Source organism: Mixophyes fleayi, chromosome 4 (assembly GCF_038048845.1).
Source record: "Mixophyes fleayi isolate aMixFle1 chromosome 4, aMixFle1.hap1, whole genome shotgun sequence".
In the NCBI taxonomy this organism is placed as follows: Eukaryota; Metazoa; Chordata; class Amphibia; order Anura; family Limnodynastidae; genus Mixophyes; species Mixophyes fleayi.
In genome coordinates, this window is record NC_134405.1 from 327,816,063 (window position 1) to 327,839,409 (window position 23,347).

The 23,347-nt window shown below is 42.3% G+C and overlaps 1 protein-coding gene and 1 long non-coding RNA gene across 5 annotated transcripts in view; one reads left to right on the plus strand and one right to left on the minus strand.

Annotated features, from left to right (window-relative positions):
- Nucleotides 1-23,347, plus strand: part of FGD4 (FYVE, RhoGEF and PH domain containing 4) — a 114,052-nt gene that overhangs the window by 36,362 nt on the left and 54,343 nt on the right. Inside the window, exon 1 of one of the 4 annotated variants that reach the window (XM_075210323.1) lies at nucleotides 3,568-3,639. The exons of 2 other annotated variants lie outside the window; for them this stretch is intronic. The gene's annotated coding sequence lies outside the window, so the exon portion shown is untranslated. Of the gene's footprint in view, nucleotides 1-3,567; nucleotides 3,640-11,661; nucleotides 11,754-23,347 lie in introns of those variants that run through there. One more of the 4 variants, XM_075210324.1, reaches the window with a different exon arrangement.
- On the minus strand, nucleotides 935-4,316 carry LOC142153058 (uncharacterized). Its single transcript, XR_012691433.1, has 3 exons — nucleotides 4,004-4,316; nucleotides 2,181-2,275; nucleotides 935-1,313 (listed from the first exon to the last, which is right to left on the minus strand). It is a non-coding gene; the product is annotated as an uncharacterized LOC142153058 (long non-coding RNA).

Here is a 23,347-nt window from a genome sequence, read left to right on the forward strand (position 1 = left end):
ATTAATGGACTATTAAAATGAATGGGAGGAGCTCTGCTAGGAAATAAATCAGTTTACGTAAAGATGGCGTGCTTGGGGATGGTTCTCATTAATCCAATTTAGGATTAATGGAAAACTAAACCACATCATCTTTTTATCCAAATGGTAACCCAAGTGATGAATCCCCTTTCAGATTGTTTGGGGCATCTGGAAAAATGCTTGTCTAGAGAAAGGTGAGCGCTACCATCAGTCCTGTGTTATGCCAACAGTAAAGCATCCTGAGACCATTCATGTGTGGGGTTGCTTCTCAGCCAAGGGAGTGGGCTCACTCACAATTTTGCCTAAGAACACAGCCATGAATAAAGAATGGTACCAAAACATCCTCCAAGAGCAACTTCTCCCAATCATCCAAGATCAGTTTGGGGACGAACAATGCCTTTTCCATCATGATGGAGCACCGTGCCAGAAGGCAAAAGTGATAACTAAGTGGCTCGGGGATCAAAACATCCAAATTTTGGGTCCATGGCCAGGAAAACTCCCCAGACCTTAATCCCATTGAGAACTTGTGGTCAATCCTCAAGAGGGGGGTGGACAAACAAAAACCCACAAATTCTGACAAGCTCCAAGCATTGATTAGGCAAGAATGGGCGGCCATCAGTCAGTATGTGGCCCAGAAGCTGATTGACATCATGCCAGGGTGAATTGCAGAGTTCTTCGAAAAGAAGGGTCAACACTGCAAATATTGACTGTTTGCTTAAACTGAATGGAATTGTGAAAAGCCTTTGACACTTGTGAAATGCTTGCAATTTTACTTCAGTGGACCATAGCAACATCTGGCAACAAGGCAGCAAACTTTGTGAAAACCAATACTTGTGTCATGCTCAAAACTTTTGGCCATGACTGTACACATACAAATGGGTATGGAAAATTAGAATAGAATGTTTACTATTATTAGATGTGTTTAGGTGCATTGAGCATAGACACAGCTTTAGAACGCCAGTGCATTAATAATAAAATATAGAAATCATACACTCCAAGGGGCATTAGGTAGGTCATTTATGGTTTCCAGTGAAACGATAAGGCTGTATGCTCATGAATACTTGCTCCACCCACAAAATGTCTGCCACCGCTGTGTGTAGCTGACGTGCACTTTAAAGCTGACCAAGTATGTTTTTTGTTTTCTTTAAAATAACATTAATATTCTCTCAAGCTTGCTCCACGTTCTTGCCTCAGGAATAGTTCATTTTATATCCTAAACTGCTACTGGGTGCTGCTATATTGTTTATCTTCATATTAAACGGCCTCCTTTTCATGTAGGTTTGTGCCAAGAGTCTCTATAAGAATGATAAGATATGTGTGTTAAGTCTGCGTATTCTATATTCACCACTTAATCTTAACCAGCACATCCATCACTCTGTCACGTTATAGAATGATTTAGTGACATCGGAGCCACTTAATACGGGTTTAATCAGATTGCAGTAACCTTTAGGCATCCAGCATTACACCCCTGTAAATGAGATTCCTCTATAACATATAGTGATTTATATGGCTACACTCAAATATATGCAAAATATATATATATATAACATGTATAGGGCTGTGATAGGGCGATATGGGGTTTTGGGTACCAGGTTATCATTATCATTTATCAGAATCTATGTATGGTGGACGGAAATAAAATTATCACTAAAGCTCATGCATGTATTATCCAGTCACTTTATTGTTGAGAAAATGCATTTTTTATTATTAATAATAAAAATAATAATATAATAATAATAATAATAATATTTTATTATTAGCATTATTTTTATTTATAATGTGTCCAAATATTTGTCTTGGCTGCATAAGAAGGAACACAATACAAAGGGGGGAATTTAATTCAGCCGCGACTAACGCGGCGTTAAATCTAATACGGTTAATACGGTAATTTCAAGCCTGCTTTCTGCTCGCAAGCAAAAAGCTGGCGTTGAAATTACCGTATTCACGATAATTACGCGCACTGTTACCGTAATGTCGGTATTAGTGCGCAGGACGCGTTACTTTTTACAGTAACGCAGAAAATTGAATTCCCCGTAAACATACATTGTGCTATAGATTGCGTTGCTTACTAGAACTTGCAGTCTATAGGTGTAATACAAAGTACAGCCTAACTCTAAAGCACTACAACCTACCACATAATAAGTATAGTACATTTCGCTCACCTTCATTACATTGGTGCAGTATTCAGATCGCAAACAGACGCTGAGATATAGAATTACCTCCAGCATTCAGGACGAGAGATGTGGTACCGAGCAATCTATACATAGGATATAATAACATAGGACCTAATTCACATCCAAATGTAAATTGGGCGTAAGTTACGTGTTTAAAAAGAGCAATGCAACTTGTGTGCAGCCCCCCCCCCCTCATCGTATCCAATTCCAAGCGTATCTCGAGATACGTTCCGATTTGACTGCGGTTACACGCTCTGTCTAAACGTTACTTGCGTATGAAGACGCACAGAACAGACTGTAGTATGCGCACGTACATCTATTCAGTAAAAGGTCACATGAGAATGCATAAAACTTTTTATCATAAATTAAAATAATAACTATTAACATTATAATAATGTAAAAAGAAATATTTTCAAATATACATTTTTAGATTTGCATAGATTACTTCAGTGCACACAGTACATACTGTGAGCTTATAGAATATATCTTAGTTGCATACAGTTGCTATGTGTTTGCTAGTGACACACACACATGTGTGGTATTTAATTCAAAGACAATGCCTCGCCGTTCATCACTACCAGTCTGCACTGGAACGCTATTACTATACATGACCAATGTCAGACCGTCCTTTCCCTCCTCCCGTTCCGCCTCTCATGTGGCAGCCAGTCGTGTCCATTGCGTGCGGATATGAATTGCCTGTAGCTGCACTCGTTGGCACAATGTCTGGTCCTGGGCATGCCCAGTGCGGTATCACACAAAATACGCTACCGACTACATAGGCAAACCGAGGGGGGGGGGGGGTTCCTAGTGCCTGGAAACCCCCTCCCAGCCTGGGCTACTGAATGCTTGAGGTGGCTGGACCCTCTATACAAATCCTGCGTTTGCCCCTGGACTGCACAGTACAATTTCTCTTTTACCTGTAAATTACTCGGTTATATTCCAGTGGAAAGTTATGTTACTATAGACACATTGACCATACGCATAGATAGGGTTTCATAAGAATTAGTGGGGTTTTTATTCTTTTGCTATTTTGCTCATGCTGCGTCCTGTTCCTCCCTCTGCAGGGGTATTACAGAAGGTACAATTCTTGCCACGACTTCTGCCTGCTTTAGATTGATCTGTTCGGTCTCCTTTAAGTCTTTTAATGCTGCAAACTGCTGCACTGCTTAAATAACATAAAAAAACAAAAACCCCCAGCACCTGTCAGCAGTGCCTGGGGATTGCTGGGAGCAGCTTGTCCCTTCATTAAGAAATTTTGCAAAGAGCAGGGACAATGAGAAAAGGAACAGTTGCCCAATAGGCTGGAGCCACAGTCATCCAATAGAGTTGCTGGGGCCAGTTACCAAGGAGATTGCCATCTGTTCCCTCCCCACTGGAATGTGGAGAGAGCTGGGGAAAAAGCTGTAGAGGGGAGACTGGAGTGTGTGGTACTGTGTCCTGCAATGAGGTGAGCATAGGACTGTCCAGGGGTTAGAGCTAGGAGTCTGTTGTGCAGGTGGCTGCTCCCAGAGACATTATATTTGCATCCTGCTCCTGTCAAGGTAAGTCATGCATTGCTGATGCCAAAAATACAGGGCTTTTAAAGAAAAAAACAGCAAAAAAATAAATGAACAACATATAATGATGTGTATTATTTATTCTGCAAAGACCCCCATTTGTTATTTTAATGGAGGACATGATACAGGAAAGCCAGCAGTACAGTGTGAATTGTATCATGCTAAAAAAAAATGGGTCTAATGTAGGTAATTGCATGCTTCATCACCAAATCTCTTTGTTGTGCTACTATTGGTGCAATCAATGTGCTACTGTACCTGGTTGGTCCTTCCAGGGTTGAGGTGGAATTAGCAGTGTAATACAGTTGTCTTGTAATGCTTTGTAAGCATAGTGATGTCTCCAATTGCTGCAGGATTAAATCTCCTGTGTCCCCAGGTCCTGCATTCAGCTTTTTGCTGCATTTTGCAGCCCCTGCTCTAAACTTTCAGGCAGTGGAGCATTAAATCCAGTGTCAGCCTTATTGCTGTGTCCCCTCCCCGGGAAGGGATGAGAACTGGTATCTCCGTCCCCCTTCCCACCCTCAGGCTCGGCTCTTGTTTGTCCCTGATCCTAGTGTAGGAGGCTGGTAAAGCTTTGGTCTTCTGGGATGATGAATGCATGCTTTGCATTCTTTTCTACACTACAGATCTGTTGGATAACAATAAAGTGCTTTGTTTGCCTCTAGACCCAATCCTTTATATTATATATAATCTACATCACTGTGAAGTGCTATGTTGTGAGCATTAAAATGTGTGGCTCCATCCTGGTGCATTTGGGTACCCACATCATCTACACTGTCGTGGTTGGGTGTGTGTAGGGGGGTGAATGACTTTCCATGATTTTTGCTATGATTTTTTTTTTATGCATCTCCGAATATTGTATTGTAAGTTGTATTATGTCTACTTTCAAGATACTGTCTGTAATGAGAAGCTGTAAGTTGTGTGATTCTGTTGCATAATCGTGTCATGTGATATTTTTAAGGATGTGATACTGCAAAGGTTGTCCCAGTATGGCACTTTTTGGGGGACAGGCCTGCTGGCCTTGATTTTGCATATTGTATTTCTTGATTATTTATTTTTATTGCATTGTGCATTCTAAGTTAAGCAACAAAAAAAATGGGGGTGTTCCCCTGGAATCCTGTTCATCAAGGACAGAGCATTTTGGTCAGAGAGTCTTTCTGCATTAGAGGACCTGGTCACATGACCTCTTTAAAACACATATGCAAAAAAAAAAAAAAAAGTATAAACTGTTCATTAATCTCCAAGCAGTTGCTGTAATATCTCCAATCTATCTAATAGAAGCATGAACTTTTCTTTAAAGGGACAATACTTATCAATAGTAGATGCATGATATTACATCATACTTGCCAACTCTCCCGGAATGTCCGGGAGACTCCCGCATTTTGCGAGAGTCTCCCGGGCGAGTGTGGCAATCTTCCGAATTCTGCCCACTTCGCTAGGAAGTGCCCCACTTCCTAGTGAAGTGGGCAGAATTAGATCCCAAACGCCGCGATTCATGGTGAATCGCGGCATTTGGCCCCGCCCCCCGCTGTCAAATGACGCATTTGCATCATGCCGTCACACCGAAATGACGCAATTTTGGCCGCCCCGCCCCCTCACGCCCATATCCACTGGCTGGCTCCCGGAAGAGAGCCGAAGAAAGTAGGTAAGTATGTATTACATCTCTTGATGAGCCAAACAGCGGTACTCTCATCTCAGAGTCACTCTGTTTAAAAGTAACTGATTGAACCAACATTCTGCCATTGTCGTGCCTTGTTCCTTTCGGAATCAACTCCTCACAATAGATCCTACGGGAAGTGCTAGTGGCAGTTTTGTGGGCTCCTCCAATATTCCATACTTGCCAACTCTCTCTGAATTAGGGGTGATCTCCCTCACTCCCTGAAGAGTCTAGCATTCTCCCTGATACTGAGCCAGTACAAGATGTGGTTTCTGGCATTCTCCCTGATACTGAGCCAGTACAAGACGTGGTTGGCTTCGCCATCTGTGGCATGATGACACTGTTCAGAAATTGTGTCCTATGTCCATGCATTGATGCCTATGGAGGTGGCCATTTTCATGGAGACCAAGATTTAATCAAAGACTGACAGGTAAGACAACATGACTCCAGTAATGGAGACAGAAATGTAAAAGACACTTCAGTCTCTAGAGATTCATTAGCTGCTTTTCTTTAACGCATAGTTGCCTACTCTCCCGGAATGTCCGGGAGACTCCCGCATTTCTGGCAGACCTCCTGGGCTTTCGGGAGAGCAGGACAACCTCCCGGTTTTCGCCCCAGCTATAGATAAGTGGTGGGCGGGGCTTAGAGATGCAAGTATCGCGTCATCTTAGCCCCACCCCTGCGTCAATTGTTTAGGCTGCAGGGCCAAAATTATGCGATTCGTCAAGCCCCGTACGCCAACCTCCCCCGGGATCTCCCTGATGCCAACGAGGAAAAGTTGGCAAGTATGTAATATTCATGTGACCTCACAGTCGCGAAGTGCCTCACTGACGCTGCATTTTTCTGAAATATTGGTTGATGTTTTCACACAGTGTACGTGACAGGTGAACTTTAATATCCGCACGTATAAAGTGAAATTTGTTGTGTTATTTTAATTGTGCACAAATGTTTAGCCCCCCCTACTGTTGGGTTGAGGTAGTTAGGGATCCTCCTGCTCTCTGGCTAGCAGGACTTCCAGATCCCCAGCAGCTGGACAATGATTTCCTTGCTCTGTTGTTTGGGACATTTGAAATTGGCGGCTTGTTGGAGGAAGTGACTGTAATTCACACTCCTCGCCAGTGGGGGCGCTGCTGCTATCAATGGAAGACTTTGTATATTTTGGACTCTTTTTGCAAACATGGCCGTCCTCAATGAGGAATTCATTCAACTGTGGTGATAATGCACATTCTGTGTACACAATAAACATTGACCATGTGTTTAGTGAGCATTAAAAGTGAAAGGCCCCAGTTGTAAATAGGATATATAATTTCCTTTACAACACCTGAAAATTAGTTTAAATGGGCTACCTTAATAATGGTGGAAACGGAAATAATGTGCTGTAACCCATAGCAACCAATCCACTTATAACCGTCTAGTGTTTGTTGGACAGAGAGCTCATGTGAGATTAGACTTAGGAATTACAAAGCACTCTGGTCAGATATCATGGGACTTCTATTGGAACCACCCTGAATTCTGACTCAGTGCATTAAACTGCTTTATTTCAGCAGTTTTCTCGCTGATGGTTAATTGTTTCAGAATGTCAGTTACAGCCCAGTGTTCAGGCATCTGCTTTGGTATTTTGTATAATCTTTGTCCTTGGAAAGTCTGTTGAATACTTGATGGGAGAGGTCATGCTGAATTTGGTATAAAAAAACCAGTGACATTTTGCCTTTTAATGATCAGTTCTTTAAAATGTATGCTGTAAGTTTCTTTGTGCCAAATAAAGTAAAAGGACTTTCAGAGTGGAGGCAGCCATCTTTTGTGCTGAACCAATTTATGATTTCCTCAATTAACCCGATCTCGCACACACGTTCTGGAACTAGTTTTCCGACTGAACACTGAACTGGTCGCATAAGAACTTACTGATCATAAATATGTTACTTACAGGAGGGAGGAGAGGTCATGGACTGAGGGCCTCGTTTGGGGACTGGAGGGTGCCGAATAATGATGGGGGCAAATAGGAAGACACCTCACTGCTTATCCGCCACCACAGCTGAGTTGTATTGTGGGTAGGGAGAGGTGACTGCTCAGATAAATAGCTTTCTATTGGTCAGTTCGTGCAGCCTGGGGGTCCACGTTTCCACACCCCAGAATGGGGGGGGGGGGAGGGTAGGGGGCAAGAAGCAGCTGCACTGGGACCCAAGGTTCTCAACGGCCTTGTGTATTAATAATAAATATTGAATTTTAGATGCATTTGCATAGTTTGCAATTAAACCAGCAGTCCCATGTAAAAACAGTTGTGTTTTTCTTGGAGTAAACCACTGTGGCTATAAGAAGAATGTTGGTATTTACCATTTTTGCCTTTCTATTTTATTTTTTTGTTTCTTCATGCTGCCATGAATGATTTATAATTCTGGACTACCATGGCAACCACAGTCACGTGGCACATAGTGATCAGAGATGCTATGAAACTCCCTCCTGAGCTCTGTCTCCATTGTGACTTCCTCCTCCCCCTTACCATCACATGACATGCTGAGAGCTGTGAGCCTGTGTAGCAGACTGATGGTGTCTGTGTCTGGCAGTCATTTTTGTTTGCTAACCAGAGCGTTTGCAATGGGGATAATGATTTGTAGGGGAATAGCTAAGAAAAATTACTCTCGGATGCTTTAAAAGAACTTTAAATTGCTATTTAAAGAAAAACAATTCTATGTGGTGCTGGTGCTTTTAACACATGGTCATTAATCATACCAATAACGGTCATGTGCTCCTAAATTAGCAGATAGTCTGCACGGTGGTGATTCCTGAACAGTTTATTTAATACTTGATTATTTGCTGGAACTGAAGTGCATCTGTGCTCCGCTCAGTCTGAACGCAGAGATCTGAGATACGTGTATAGGATGCCAAGTCTGATAGCACACAGTTATTGATTCCTGTAGCAAATCCCAAAGGTTCTCTCTGCACATGGGTGTAGAGCCAAGTTTGTTCCTCTGTGCTCTATCCTGTGGATTCTAGAACATATAATAATCGACTATACCTTCCTGCAGTCAGTGAACTGAACCCCCGTCAGACAGAGACATAAATGCTCTTGTAGACAGAGCTGCAGAGATTCCGCCTTCAGATTACTTTATCTAATTGGCTTGTGCGTACCCTCCTGCAACGTTCTAGTTTCCGTCTGTGCTTTTCATCCATGTGTATGTATTAACCAGTATATTTTCATTGCCCTGGCGTATAATAAAGCTCTGAATAGTTCTCCACGTTAAATGCAGAATCAGCTCTGTGTTGTATTCTGAGACTGATGGTAGAAGTACAAAACCAAAAGCCAGATTGAAAAATACAATGTAAGAAAAGCTTTAGCAAACGCAAGTCACCTGAGGATGAAAGGGACCCCATTTAAGTAATTGAATTGCTAGTCATTTTTATATTGAGTCAAATTAACTCAGGGAAGGGATAATAGCTGAGAAATATTTATTATCTGCAGTTTTTCATTATTAATCATCTTTTCACGGACATAGGACCCTATTGTGCTAATGTACAGTCCCCAGAAAACAGCATTCTTCAAGAAGATCTCTGCAGAGAATATAATACTGTAGTAACGTCATATAATAGGGCCATATACACACTAAATTTTATTTTACTATCTGTGATAGGTCTGTAATTGGGAGCAGTCCACATTTTAGTGGTAGTCTACACATCAGCTCTGGGAACAGCCGTTTTTTCTCGCTTCATGGCTATCTACAAATGTGTTATATATATATATATATATATATATATATATATATATATATATATATGCCTAGTGGCGTGTGTTAGTCTGTCTGTGTGTGGAAAAAATAAAACCAAGCTGCAGCGCCACCTGCTGGGCGGAGTTATACACTGATACACTGACCTACTAAATTCTTAGTGTGTGTGGGAAAAAAAATTCAGAAAGGGCTGAAATTTGGTATACTAAGATGTTTTTAATTTGTTAATTTAATTTGTTAATTGTTAAAAGTGTTTATAAAGATTTAAAAAAAATATATATATATATTTCTTGAAGGAGAAGTGACAGTTGGGAGTGGTTGGTGGTTGCCGCGGGTGACAGTGGGGAGTGGTTGGTGGTTGCCGGGGGTGACAGTGGGGAGTGGTTGGTGGTTGCCGGGGGTGACAGTGGGGAGTGGTTGGTGGTTGCCGGGGGTGACAGAGTGAGAGGAGTGTGATACTCAGGACCGCTGAGAGAGATCCTGGTGTCTGGATAGACATCTGGATAGATGTGGCGATGAAAATGAAGGATGAGGTAATGGAGAAGAATGATGAGGTGGTGACATGTGGACAAAACCACGTTAAAAAAGGGCGCTTACGTCGGGAAGTAACGCTCTTCCCCTGAGGAGGCCTGGGCTATGGCCCAAATGCATGTCAAGAACCTTTTTAACACCTTAAGTAGCTTGATTTGACTAGAATGCATGAGTATCATGCACGGGTTAACTTGTATTAGTATAGTTTCTAAATTAAATATTTGTACAAAACATTAATAACATATTAGGATATCGTTTTCTACAGAATAAGATGATCCAAAAAAAAGAGGATAATTTCTTCCTATCCCCTAAACATCGTGGAACCTCTGTCCTATGTTATCTAAACATCCGTCCAAGTTAGAGAGAGATTTTCTCTTGTTACATTATCTCATTGTTACATTGTAACAATATAACTGAACATTCTGTAAAGATTTTTAGATATTTTGATGGATTCAGTTGACCTTTAGTAACATGGATTTAAATAATTGTTAAATATATGAATGGAGTATAAAATAAAAACGCACACAGAGGTCAGACATGGCTGGAGGGTGGTACACTTGGCAGTAATAAGACTGATGTAGATGTTCGGCACTCAGAAGATGGTATTTGTAACTCAGAGTCAGTGCAGAATAGTCTTTTGTTGAAATGCACTGAGGGGTAACAAATGAATCTGGACAGGTCGCCTTTATTGAAGGTCTATATAACGGACTGACTTAAGCTGTTGGGCTTGGATATTAATGATAAAAAAAATCATAGAAAAGACCTCACATTGCAGACAACAACGGGGTTTTGTGGGAGATGAAAGGTATTTCTAAACATGTAATCGCAGATGATATTTCTTCCAAGCAAATTAAATATTTAACATGAAAACACAATGGCTGCCCGCAGTTAGAATAGGTGACCGATATATTTATAGTATACTATCATCATCGGTTATTTATATAACGCCACTAATTCCGCAGCACTGTACAGAGAACTCACTCACATCAGTACCTGCCCAATGGGAGCTTACAGTCTAAATCCCCTAACACACACACACACACACACACACACACACACACACACACACACACACACACACACACACAGAGACTAAGAGCAAATTAATAGCAGCCAATTAACCTACTAGTATGTTTTTGGAGTGTGGGAGGAAACCGGAGCACCTGGAGGAAACCCACGCAAACATGGGGAGAACATACAAACTCCACACAGATAAGGCCATGGTCGGGAATCAAACTCTTGACACCAGCCCTGTGAGGCAGAAGTGCTAACCACTGAGCCACGGTGTTGCCCAATATACTATATAATGTTAATCCTGTTTCATCATAGCCTGAGCCACATATGATTGCAATTTCTTGCTCTTTGGTGTAAACGTTCATACCAGGCAAGTATGGTTGTTCTATGACTATAATCTTATCTCTAACCATATTGTCCCACCCCCTAAACAGCATGTGACCCATGTCCTGGGTTCCACCCACTGATTAAGAATCCCTGATCTGTTCCCTTTAAACTTACACCCAAGTTGTAGAAAGTTGTTTTTTTTTCCCCTTTTTGAGACCATTAAAATTTAACATCTCATTTGACAATCTGCCCACTAGGTGGCGCTGATCAAAGCAATAGATATGGCACCAGCCACTGTTCTTGGGACACTTGCAGGAGATTTTACTAAAGGTTCCTAATAACTCTACTATAGAACTAGCAGGAAGAGCTGACAAAACTCCCTTGTGTCGGTCTATTCGGATCCCAATCACCGAGGAGCAAGATGCTGCTCTAAGTGATGTTGGAACATTGAGTGCACTCATTATAGAACTGTTGGGACCCCCAGATTATCTGATTGAACGGAGTAATATAATCTTTGCTGGGGCGCAAGTCATGAATTAACAAAAAAAAAACTGATCCTGGCATTTTGGTTTTGCCTATTAATAGAACATGCTGTGTGTGGCTGAAAGATAGGAAGTACAGTTCTCTAAAGAAAATGTTTATTGTGCTAAAACATTTCACAGCAAGAACTGTTCGGAGATACTGGTCGCTGTATTAACGTAGGGTCATCTTCCACAAGAACCACGCAGAACTTTTATTGCAATCCTGCCATGGTGTCGAGGTACATTTCTTTATTGCTATTTAACACGTTGTTTAATTTTGGGCCTGCTCTATATTTATAATTATTTTTTAAAGGTTTTGTACTTAAAATTTGACATAATGGTTTTCGAGCAAATGTGTTGAAAGTTGGTATTTGTTTAATGTATTGGGTTGTTTTTCGAGTTGTACAGACGGTCTTTGTGTATATGTCTGTTGTCCTCAAATCTTAAAGGTCAACTAAACATAAACTACTCCTTTATTCATATACACAGGCAATAGGGACTTATCTGTGTGAAGTTTGTATGGTCTCCCCGTGTTTGCGTGGGGTTTCCTCCCACATTCCAAAAACATACTGGTAGGTTTTCGGCTACTGACAAAATTAACACTAGTGTTTTCTGTGTTAGACTGTTAGCTCCAATGGGGGCAGGGGCTGATGCAAATGAGTTCTCTGTGCAGCGCTACAGAATTGGTAGCGCTATATAAATAAACGATGATGATATGTACAATTCCCAGACATTGACATTACATGTACTGAGTGTGAGTCTGTGTGATTGACACATTTTCTCAAATATAATTAGTTTCATATTTGTGAATATTATTAAGTGTTCCTGTGTATACTAGTTTTAGTGGTCCTGTATATGGTCCCCTCTAGCCGTTTTGAGTGTTGAACTAGGTCTTAAGATTTATATTTGCCGTTAGATTATATCACTGTGAAAGATTGGGAAACACTGAGTAAAGGTTCTGATTTAAAGGGCAGAGGCAAATGCAGGATTTGTAGAGGGGGGTTTCCACACCACGGCGCCAGTGGGCGTGACCAGCATGCATTGGGGCAGTGCTTGGCTGCTCTCCAATTCTTTCTCTCCTATTAATATACATGGGCAATGCTGCGTGCACTACTGTTAGGTGCACGCAGTTCTCCCTTTTCAAGCAGAACGGAGGCAGGGTCCAGCCCACCTCAGTTATACAGAGCCTCAGGCTTGTATGGGGGGTTTCCAGGCACTAGGAACCCCCCTCGGTCTGCCTATGGACAGGGACGACCAGAATCTAACATCCTGCTCATCCGTTTCTAGAGAGAGGAGTGATGCAGCCTAGTGTTTAGAGAAAAATATATCACACTAATGGACAGAACCGTGTCCCAACCTTGCTGGTCTGTCCTATCAGAACTGCGCCCATGTGAAGCCAGGTCCATAAGGAAGAGGACTGCTGACGTACTTGGAAATATAAGATCTAGCATGGATCCCCAATGTATCTCAGATACTTGCTTCCCCTGGTGAAAACGTTTCTCCTATTTTATATTTTAGAAGCTGCGGTCCAAACCAATTATTTGGTGGTCCACTGCTGAAAATAAAAACGCAGATGAGGTGGTGGCAGTCTGTTTTAAAACAGTACCCGGCTTCTCAACCTTGAGGTCCTCTCGGTGGTCAAAACGTGTTCACCTGGAGATAGGATGGTATTTCTGCAACAAACTGCAGGCTTTATTGCCGAATTTAGTCCTGGAGCGCCAACGTTGACTTGGCTTGGTGGATTTCAATGTCTGGATTGATGATGAACCATGCCACTTTGCTCGAGAACTTCTCTGCACAATGGCCAATTCTGGGTCTCGCTCAGGTAGTCTTGTTTGCTCACTCACTGGATCTGGTCTTCAAGACTGATTTAGAAGTCTCTGACCTAACGATATGTTCGGTCACTTGGTCAGGCCATTGCTCCGTAAGCTTCTCAACCACAGTTTCCCCAAATAGAACTTCCCTCATGGAAATTACCAGTCCATAGGGGGTCGAAACTCCACAGAGACCGACGGCACTCCTGGAGCTCAGAGATGGAAATTCCTGATCCGTGTGCTCTTGTCCAGGGGTGTCACATCTGCAGGAAGCTTCTCCATGAAACCATTTTTTTCTGGGGATATCTAGTTTGTCTCACAGTCCCAAAAAGCAGGAATCTGCAACCCTACGGATGGTGGTGTGTGCAGGAGGACCAATCATGGACATTGTGGCTCCTGATTGGCCCTTCATCTCACACCCACCTACTGTAGACATATTGAGGGGAATTCAGTTAGCTGCGGGTTTGTTTGCTAAGCTTTTCCGTTCCCATTTCCCAAAATAATACAAAGCTAGAGAATTATGACAAAAATGCACTGGTCGTACTGAGAAACCTCTGCAGCCCGCACAAGAGTAAACTTCCAGATGGGTGAATAAACGGAGGCCAAAATTATACATAAACAGCAGAAAGGTTCTCAGTTGCTGTAATGCAGATAACTGAACACAAAGCTTTGGTTCTGCCCAGTAATATTCTGTGAGCATAGAAATTTATTGCATTTCTATCTGGTTAACTGCACAAACAAGCAGAAAGGGTCCCATTACCAGCAGCAATCTGTAATTGGAATATTTATACCATTGGATGCTCAGTAGCTGAGCCACAAATCGGTTACATCCATTATAATAACCTCCCTGCAGACTTAGCTGTTCTGTGATTTTAAACCTGTATTAGGGATAATGACTATAATATTTCAGGCACATTCTACCTGCAGTGAACAAATTAGTTTTTTTTTTTTCTTTAATAATAAGAAAACGTTTATTATAAACATCTACATTGAGATAAACATCTCACATTTCCTTTAGCTACTCTCCTGGAAAGACATTGAGGCAATCGAATATCAGGGGGGGGGGGGGGTAGGGGGTGCTCCTGGATTCCGGGGAGAAGACCACCCTCACGAATACAGACTTTCACTCTTTTTTTTCCTTCGTTAAAGTATTTATTTACAGATAAACTCATTTTTTGTACTAGTTAGAAGACCTTTTTCCAGTTCCTAAATTTGTACTGTGACAACAGATGCCGTATAATGTTCATTCTGTTAATATCAGAGTTGCCTACTCTCCCGGAATGTCCGGGAGACTCACAAATTTTTGTGAGTTCTCCCGGACTCCTGAGAGAGCAGGCAAAAATCCCGGATCCAGCTGTCTCCATTGTTATAGATGGGTGGGGGCGGGGTTAAATGCAGCGTTGTGGCCCCACCCCCTGTTGCGATTGGCCGAAATGACATAAGATTGACAGCGTGGTCACGCCCCTTCGACAGACCCCCTCCCAGACAACTGCCTTCAAAAGTAGGTAAGTATGGTTAACATATTATACACCTATGACCATGGGGGAGGCCTTTTCTCTTTGCAAACAAGACTTCCTGTCAATAAGCGTGTAACACGGGGCAGTATTTTGGTGGGAGGCAGGAGTTAAAATATTTGAGGTTATGTAATCTAGCATGACATAAGAATTTTAATACAGAGAAATATGATTTATACATAATGTATCGACTTTTATTGGTGGTATTATAACTGAAGTGCTATGAATAGCAAAATAACACCTTTCCTGTAGAAAAAAAATAATTCACTGAATGCCTATTTGTAGTCGATGATTAAACATTTTTTTTCTATGCTTGACCTTTAAACAAGCAAATGGAAGTCACAATTTAGCGATTTTAAAATGTTGAGAGCTTTGGAATACACCAGGACATTCTCAAATGTAATCTTCTCTGACACTGCAAAATAATAATTGGAGTAATATTTTCACGCATCTGTAATATAACACACAGGAGGGGGCGTGGTGACGCATCCAGTCACCGTGGCCCTGCCCCCTGCTATGAAATACTGAGACTCACTGCATTGCATAGCGGGGGGTGGGGATGGATGACAATATTGAAATTCGGAAATTGTGAGTAGGTAAGTATGATATCTGCACAGTAGACCAGGTATAGGCAACCTGTGGTTTATCATGTCTCGCTGAAGTAAAATTTCCCAGCAAGCATTGCAAGTCATACAAATTCAGGCTCTGTTGCAGAGTGGAGGCAGCCATTTTGATCGAGGAGAAGGCTATCAGTGCCTCATAATGAATACTGGTCATGCAGTGCCACAGTGATATAGATCCCTAGTAAACGTATGGGATGCAATAAAGTGAAAAGGGGGAATTGTACGAAATCTGGACAAAATAAGCCCCACCCTCGATCTGCCCAAGACCCTGCCCGATACGACCAGGATGCCCCGCCTCTTGGTGAAACTCCTCCCACTTTTGTATAAGCCCCGCCAATCATTACTATCATTAACTTTATCCTTGCCAAGCCCCACCTACAAGGTGTCATCACACCAGAGGCGGAACTAGTGAGCTGTGGGCCCCGGGGGGAGGGGGTGGGGGAGGAGGGAACTGTGGCACCCAACCTTCTGCATCTGCCATGCAGCGGGCCCCATTATCTCCATGGGCCACGATGCACGCCACCTGCTGAACCAATGGTACTTCCGCCACTACATCACACCAGTGTGGGGATTGGGACATTGTCTGAATTGCTGTGACATCGTTGACCCCGCCTCTGCATATGAATCCACCAATCCGCACTGTGCATTTCTGCAGAGCAAGCCTGCCCAGCTGTCAGTCACTTTGCCTTATTTACGAAGTGCAAAATACCCCAGGTGCACATCAAGATCTCCTTTGGGGGGTATCGCGCACCTTGATTTTCACAACTGGACCTAGGATTACACCAAAGTGCCTACTGAGCAAAATGGCCGATGGTTCGAAAATATAGAGATGGCACAGAGGTTTACCTAGATTTGCAGAGCGAGGTTCTTGAAATTATATGAAGGGGTGTAGTGGGTGAATTTTTAGGGGCGTTCTTTGTTGTGCACGGTCATTTCCACTCTACTAATGGACTTGGCTTTTGCAGAGTCGGTGGACCGTATTGGTGCTGTGTGTCGTACATTAGGTCCAATGTCTTCTTATTTAGTTAGAGAAGCACCTCCCTCCTAACATGGCGGACAGGCCAGAGCAGTGATATAGAGCATATTTAGTTATGTATAAATGCTCCAGTTATTTCACTACTTTTACTTCTCCTTCAGAGTATCACGATTCCTTCCCCTTTAACTCCTTCCCTTTCATAGATCATGTTTCAGTTTTCTTCTGCCGTAAAAATAAGTTTGAATACAGGAATAACGCAAGAAAAGTCCACTGCACTTTCAAAGGAAGAGCAACTTTATGACCTAGCGATAAGATATGTGTATCAAAGTCAGTACGTTTACTTAAGCTGTTGAAATATAGTTCATGTCTCTTACTATGGCATTATTATGCCAAGTTACAATTATACAGCCCATGATTAAAATAAAAATAACATATGCATATATTTATCGACGTGCTATTGCATCTGCTGCATTTTTTGATACTTTTTTATTTTAACAATCCGTATCTAATTTGTTGCATGTGTTTTAGTCTGTCTAGTGAACTTTGCATACTATATTAAGTTGCATTTCAAAAATACTGCAAGCTGTCGTTTGGTGTCTCTTGTTGAGTAATAGGGAAGGTTCTCCCAATTCTGAGAGTACTTGAGAACTGTAATGTTTGTCTGTGCCATGTAAACGTTGTGCCAGGGTCATATGGTCCCTCTGTGGTAAGGCTCTGGTGATGAGATTTTGTATGGCATATCACGTGAACCACTGATATAAATATTTATGTAGTGTACTCCCCAGCACCATAGGCAAACCGATGGGGGGTTTCTTAGTGCCTGGACCCCCTTCCCCCCAAACCAGCTACTTTGCAGCTTGTGTGCAGATCGTTTGTCTGCAGTGTTCACATCCATCTCTCCCCAACAAGTACTGAAAGCAGCAAGAACAGGTAGGAGAGAGCAGGACAGTCTGTCAACTGTTCTGACACACTCAGTCAGGACTTTGTCCTGATTGTAGGGACAGTTGGGAGGTATGTCCCGCTTCACACAGCTCTGCTCGAAAAGGGAGAGCTGTGTGCCCCTAACAGTAGTGCACGCAGCATTGCCTGTGTATATGATGGGGATAGGAAGAGTTGGAGAGCAGCCAAGCACTGTCTAAAATGATAACCACGCCCCAAAGCATGCTGGCCACGCCCACTGGCGGTGTGGCATAGAAACCCCTATCTACAAATCCTGCATTTGCCCCTGAGCACCTATTTCCCGGGTGCTCCCCCTGGATGTTCTTACTTGGCACCCGGCTCTTGGAGCCCGACAGAGTCTTATTATAATAGAATAAACCATTATTTCTTCTATGTGAGCACTACAGCCAGCAGTGTGTGTTAGACCACTGACCACCAGTCCTGGCAGGTGTGGGCAATAACCTCCCAACATTTTTCATTATTATAGCAAAGTATTACAACTGCCCCCACCCGGCTAGCAACATTTCCTGGGGAGAACACTGTATATGTAAAATGCAAACTGGGAGAAATCAGTATTTCAGTGTAATATCGGTTATGTATGTATGTATTTGTTTTGCTAGAAAATAATCCAAAATACCTTTCAGCTTTTTATAAAAATTCAGTATCTCCTTTTTAAAGGGCTAAATGTCTCTAACAAGACCCCTTTCAGAAGCAATAAATGTACCTAGCGGCCATCGGTACCGTCCATGCGCTTCTTAGTGACAGGTGGCCAAACATTTAAGTTGACGTTTAATATATGTCTGACCTTGTCTCTAGGAAGTGCCGCCAGCTACCGCTGCTTGTGTTTTTAGTCTGAAATGAATCTGTCACTGTTTGTTTGCTTTTCCCCAGGCGTTGAAACTTAAAGGTGAAAAAAAAGACACCGATCTAGATGAGGTTCTACCTTTCAGAAATTCTAATTGTGTTGAGACAGAGAGGAAGGGAAAACATAACCCCTAGTGTGACCATTGCAAATTTAGCGTCACTGAGGTAAAAACACAAAACAATTCTTTCAGTCTCCTAAATTGGCAGTTTGTTAAAATCCCTGGATCGATCGTACCCATAATGTCCTCTGCTTCAGACACCCTTTCCTCTAGGAAAGACATCTGGTCCAATTCTGTTAGTGAATTTACCGCTCAATACAGCTTTACTGTAAAGAACCCTTTCTTGTGCTGATAGAACAGTCCTTCTTCCATTTGTAATTGATGACACCTTGTCCTTTCTATGGTCCTTGGTATGAAAAGTTTATTATACAAGTCTTTGCATTGACCCTGAATACACATATATACAATTATATAGGTCACCTCTAAGACGTCCACCCCCCCCACCCAATGTAAACAAACCTAGTTTTTGTAACCTCTCTTTATAAATGAGGTCGGCTGAATCTGAGCCCACTCAAGTTCTCCTATATCCTTGTTACAGTGAGGTACTCAAAGCCTTAGCCCATACCCAAGATATGGTCTTAACTAGTCTTAACTAGTGACTTCCCTGGATTCTATTAGGCTTTGCAGCTGCTTCCTGGGACTGTGCAGCTTTCTGTCAGCTAATATTGCCAGGTCTCTTCCGTCTCTGTTTTCCTTTTCATGTGTAAGTATCACAGTTATTACCATGGCCTCAATGCATAATCCTACATTTATCTACATTCAATTTCAACTGCAATGCCGCAGTCCAGTTTACCATTTCGCTTAAAAGTTTCTGCACCGAATAACTCTACAGATCTGTATTAATATCTGTACACAACTTTTGTGTCACCAGCAAATATGGACACATTACTTCCTGGGCCATTAATAAAATGATTATAAATGATCTAATATCGATGGCTGTAGTACACTACCAGTCTTTTCTCTTCCAATCACATGCTTCTTCCCGTAGACCTAGCACCATCGCCTTTAAGGCTGCTGTCTACGAGTCACTTTTTTACTCCACGTTTACAGCTTGGCGTCCAATCGCCCAAACTTAAAACCATTAATTTCAACGAGAAGAAAAAGGAGAGTACATCACACAAGCGCAAACACTGACGGTGGAGTGTCCAAAGCAATCAATAAAACTACATTATATTTGATCCTGTCACAGAGGGGTGTAAGTCCATGTTACAAAAAAGTGAGGTTGGAATGACCAAATAAAATCTTGCATTTACCTTGTGAGATTTTTACACTTGGAATCAGCCCCTCTGATATCCTGTAATTCACCTGTGTAAACTTAGTTAGAGCCTTCCTTAGAGAACAGGTAGATTTAACAAGGCCAAAACATGCATTGGGAATCCGAGGGGTAAAGAATCATTCTCCTACGGACACGTCACGTGATTGGCTGTGGAAAGGGAGAAGTTGGTTTTAGTTAATATTTCTCAAAGTTGGCAGGAAGTTATTGGAAAAGAAAATACTGCCAACACACCCGTGGTCACCTTTTAATGACCTTCATGATGGCTACGGCAGTAATCATCTATTATCCCAGGAGAGATTTTACGGTGCCCCGTTCATTCGTACTGGGCGGAATTTCACTCCGGAGCTACTCGATGTCTAGGTGACCGTCACTGTTCCTCAGCTCCAAGCCGTCCAATGGTGATTATAATCCTGGTAATAACCACACAGAGTGACTCGGTGAGTCCATAATACAGGCTGGGAAGCTTTTATTTTGGAGATGGACTGTAACAAAATCTTGAAGTCTTGGTGAAGGGTTTCTACTGTGAAGGTTAGACATTAATACACTCATCTCATATAAAGATACTCTAGTTACCTAAACCCTGACTTTTCAAGGTATCGGGGTCCGTTTGCAACTCGATTCCGTTAACATAATCTGTTGCAGGTGATCTATTATCTGGAATGCTTGAGCCTTAGGGGTTTTCTGGTCATTTGGCAAATTTTACCTTAAAATATGCTAAATGACGTTTACAAATGTCTCCACTTTGCCTCTGGCGTTCCAGTCTTCATAAAGTGCTTTAACGGTGCTCTCACAGTGACTGCAGGAAGAGACGCTCAGTGATCTACAAGTGTTTGTTTTCTTTTTTGTCCTCCTGGTTTTCGAACCTGTCAGTGCTCTTTCTTTACACACATTCCCTGGGAAAATAGATAAAAAAACGCGTGGAAACTAATCATCATCATCATCATCATCATTTATTTATATAGCGCCAACATATTCCGTAGCGCTTTACAATTGGGGACAAACGTAATAAACTAATAAACAAACTGGGTAAAACAGACAAAGAGGTGAGAAGGCCCTGCTCGCAAGCTTACAATCTATGGGACAATGGGAGATTGACACAAGAGGTTAAGTATACATTTTGCATCTTGGCCCAGCCAGACTGCAAAGGTAGGGTGACTCATAAGCTAAATGATCCTGTCACACAACAATGTTATTCCGGGGGTAGTTGTCTTGTGTGAAATTGTGTAACAGGCTAAAGGTAGTGAGGTTAAGATGGTGGTTGAGGAATATTATAAGCTTGTCTGAATAGGTAGGTTTTCAGAGAACGCTTGAAAGTTTGTAGAACAGAGGAGAGTCTTATTGTGCGAGGGAGAGAGTTCCATAGAGTGGGTGCAGCCCGAAAAAAGTCCTGTAACCGGGAATGGGAGGATGTAATGAGGGTGGATGAGAGACGCAGATCTTTTGCAGAACGGAGTTGCCGAGTTGGGAGATATTTTGAGACAAGAGAGGAGATGTATGTTGGTGCAGCTTTGTTGATGGCCTTGTAGGTTAGTAAAAGTATTTTATATTGGATTCGGTAGAAGACAGGCAGCCAGTGTAGAGACATACAGAGTGATTCAACAGAGGAATAGCTATTTGCAAGGAAAATCAGTCTTGCCGAAGCATGTAAAATAGATTTTAGGGGTTTGAGTCTGTTTTTGGGAAGACCAGTAAGGAGGGAATTGCAATAGTCAATGCGGGAGATGATTAGTGCATGAATTAAGGTTTTAGCAGTGTCTTGTGTGAGATATGTGCGGATTCTGGAAATGTTCTTTAGATGTATGTAACATGATTTAGATATAGAGTCAATGTGGGGAACAAAGGATAGGCGTGAATCAAGGATTACACCTAGGCAGCGAGCTTGTGGGGTGGGATTTATGCACGCTTTGATGCGATTTTGTACAATAGGTTGTTCTGGCAGTGCCCATTAACGCACAAGGAATAGGTCATGTTGTTCTCTTGAATTTTAAGTGCGCCGTTAAACTTTAGAACGTAGTGGTGGGAATGATTTCCCATATTTAAGTTAAACAGGGTTGTTGAAGTAAATGGGCAAGGCAAAATAATCTTGTGATCATGTTATAGATCTTGTTTGTATAACATCTGTTGTAATCGGTGTACCATGAGCCTCATATTTGGAGATTTTTTTTAATTGTGTTGTTTCGTTGACTAGTGTTATATATTCCATGTTAGATATGAGCCACGTGCGATTGAGTATTCCCTATTGTGAGGGTTATATGAAGTTCAGTTCTGCAGCATATGCTTTGTAAGTCTGACTATGTGTTTGTGAGCTATGGGCACACACCGTAGGAAATTGGAAAGTGAAATTCAGAGGTAGCCCTGTAACATTGGAGATTAGCTGTGCATTTGTCCTAACCATTAGTGAAAGTAGGTGTGGGTGGACAATCCATCCTGAAGCCGGTTTCTGGATAAAGATCTTGTACCTGTGTGTATGTTGTGACTGTTTAAGAAGCATTAGACGGTTTGTTAGGAAGTACTCTCTACTGTGCAGTCTTTAAACCTCTTGACACGCATTTCTTGTGCAATGCCTACAGATCAGGTATCAGCTGTAATTCCGCATTCCTATACTGTGGCCTTTTGTCAGGTGACATTCCAAATGCATTGTCGTATAATCTTACATGTTAATCTAGTGTTTCTTCCTGAAAGACATTCTCTTATACGTGAAACATTTATTTATTTTTTTGTTCCTTGTTTTTAAATGTAGGATAATGTCCTGAAGTCAGTGTTTTGTAGTATAAATGTCTAGCTAATTATTTTTATCTTGTTGATTGCTTTGGATTTACTGGCGCCATTTTTTGGGGGCAAGTACACCTAGTATCTTGTTGAAGCGCCTGAGAACTGTATGTCAGAGCAGTATGGCAGCGTTTGCGGATGAGCAGAAGTTTGTGCCAATGGCTGGCGCTCAGTGTGGAGGGGGGCCCTGTGTCAGGCAAGACGCTGAATAATTTACCCCAGTGGTGGATCCGAGAGCCAGGCAGAGAATCCTGGTTATGTTTTAAACAAAATCAAGAGTGGCCCGGGAATCATTCTCTGCCTATATCTTAGCTGCCAGATCCACTCAAAGTGATGGAGCTGGCGGCTCCACCAATCAGAATGAAGGTCTGTCCCTGCTACACCCTGGAGTCATAGGCAATAGCGGCCTTGGAGCAGAGGGCGTGTCCACATCTCTATAGGGACGTGACCACTTCACAATGGGGTGTAGCCATTCCCCCGGGGGCTTGCTAGCGCATTTCAAGTGTTCGGCTTCTCATTTCTGGTGCCTATTTACTGCGACAATATTTGCCAACTTCTCCACCGTTGGGGTCAAAGCTGTCCAGATCCGGATGGCGGGAGAGAGTCCTCAAATCGGGGCTGTCCCGCCTACATCGTGACGGTTAGAGGGTATGTTGTGTCTAGTGGTAGCGTTGTCCCTTCCAGGAGTTAGTTACTGATGAAATATTAGAGTTCATGCCACGTATGCTTAATTTGCAGTATGCGAAGTTTGGTTTGGGCAACTTTTTTTCCTAAGATATATATTGGTATTTGGCGTGTCCTTACATATCGCAGTGGTAAAGCTCAGCGTAACCTTCTACCTATGACCCTGCACCCGCTGTGGGCACACTGCCAGCAGACCTGGCCACTCGGTCTGATTACGCCACCCGAACTGTGCCTATGTTAGTGGTCAGTGAAGTTGCTGAGATCCTGTTGTTTAGTGATCAATTCCATCCCATAGGATCCAAGCAATACGATCGA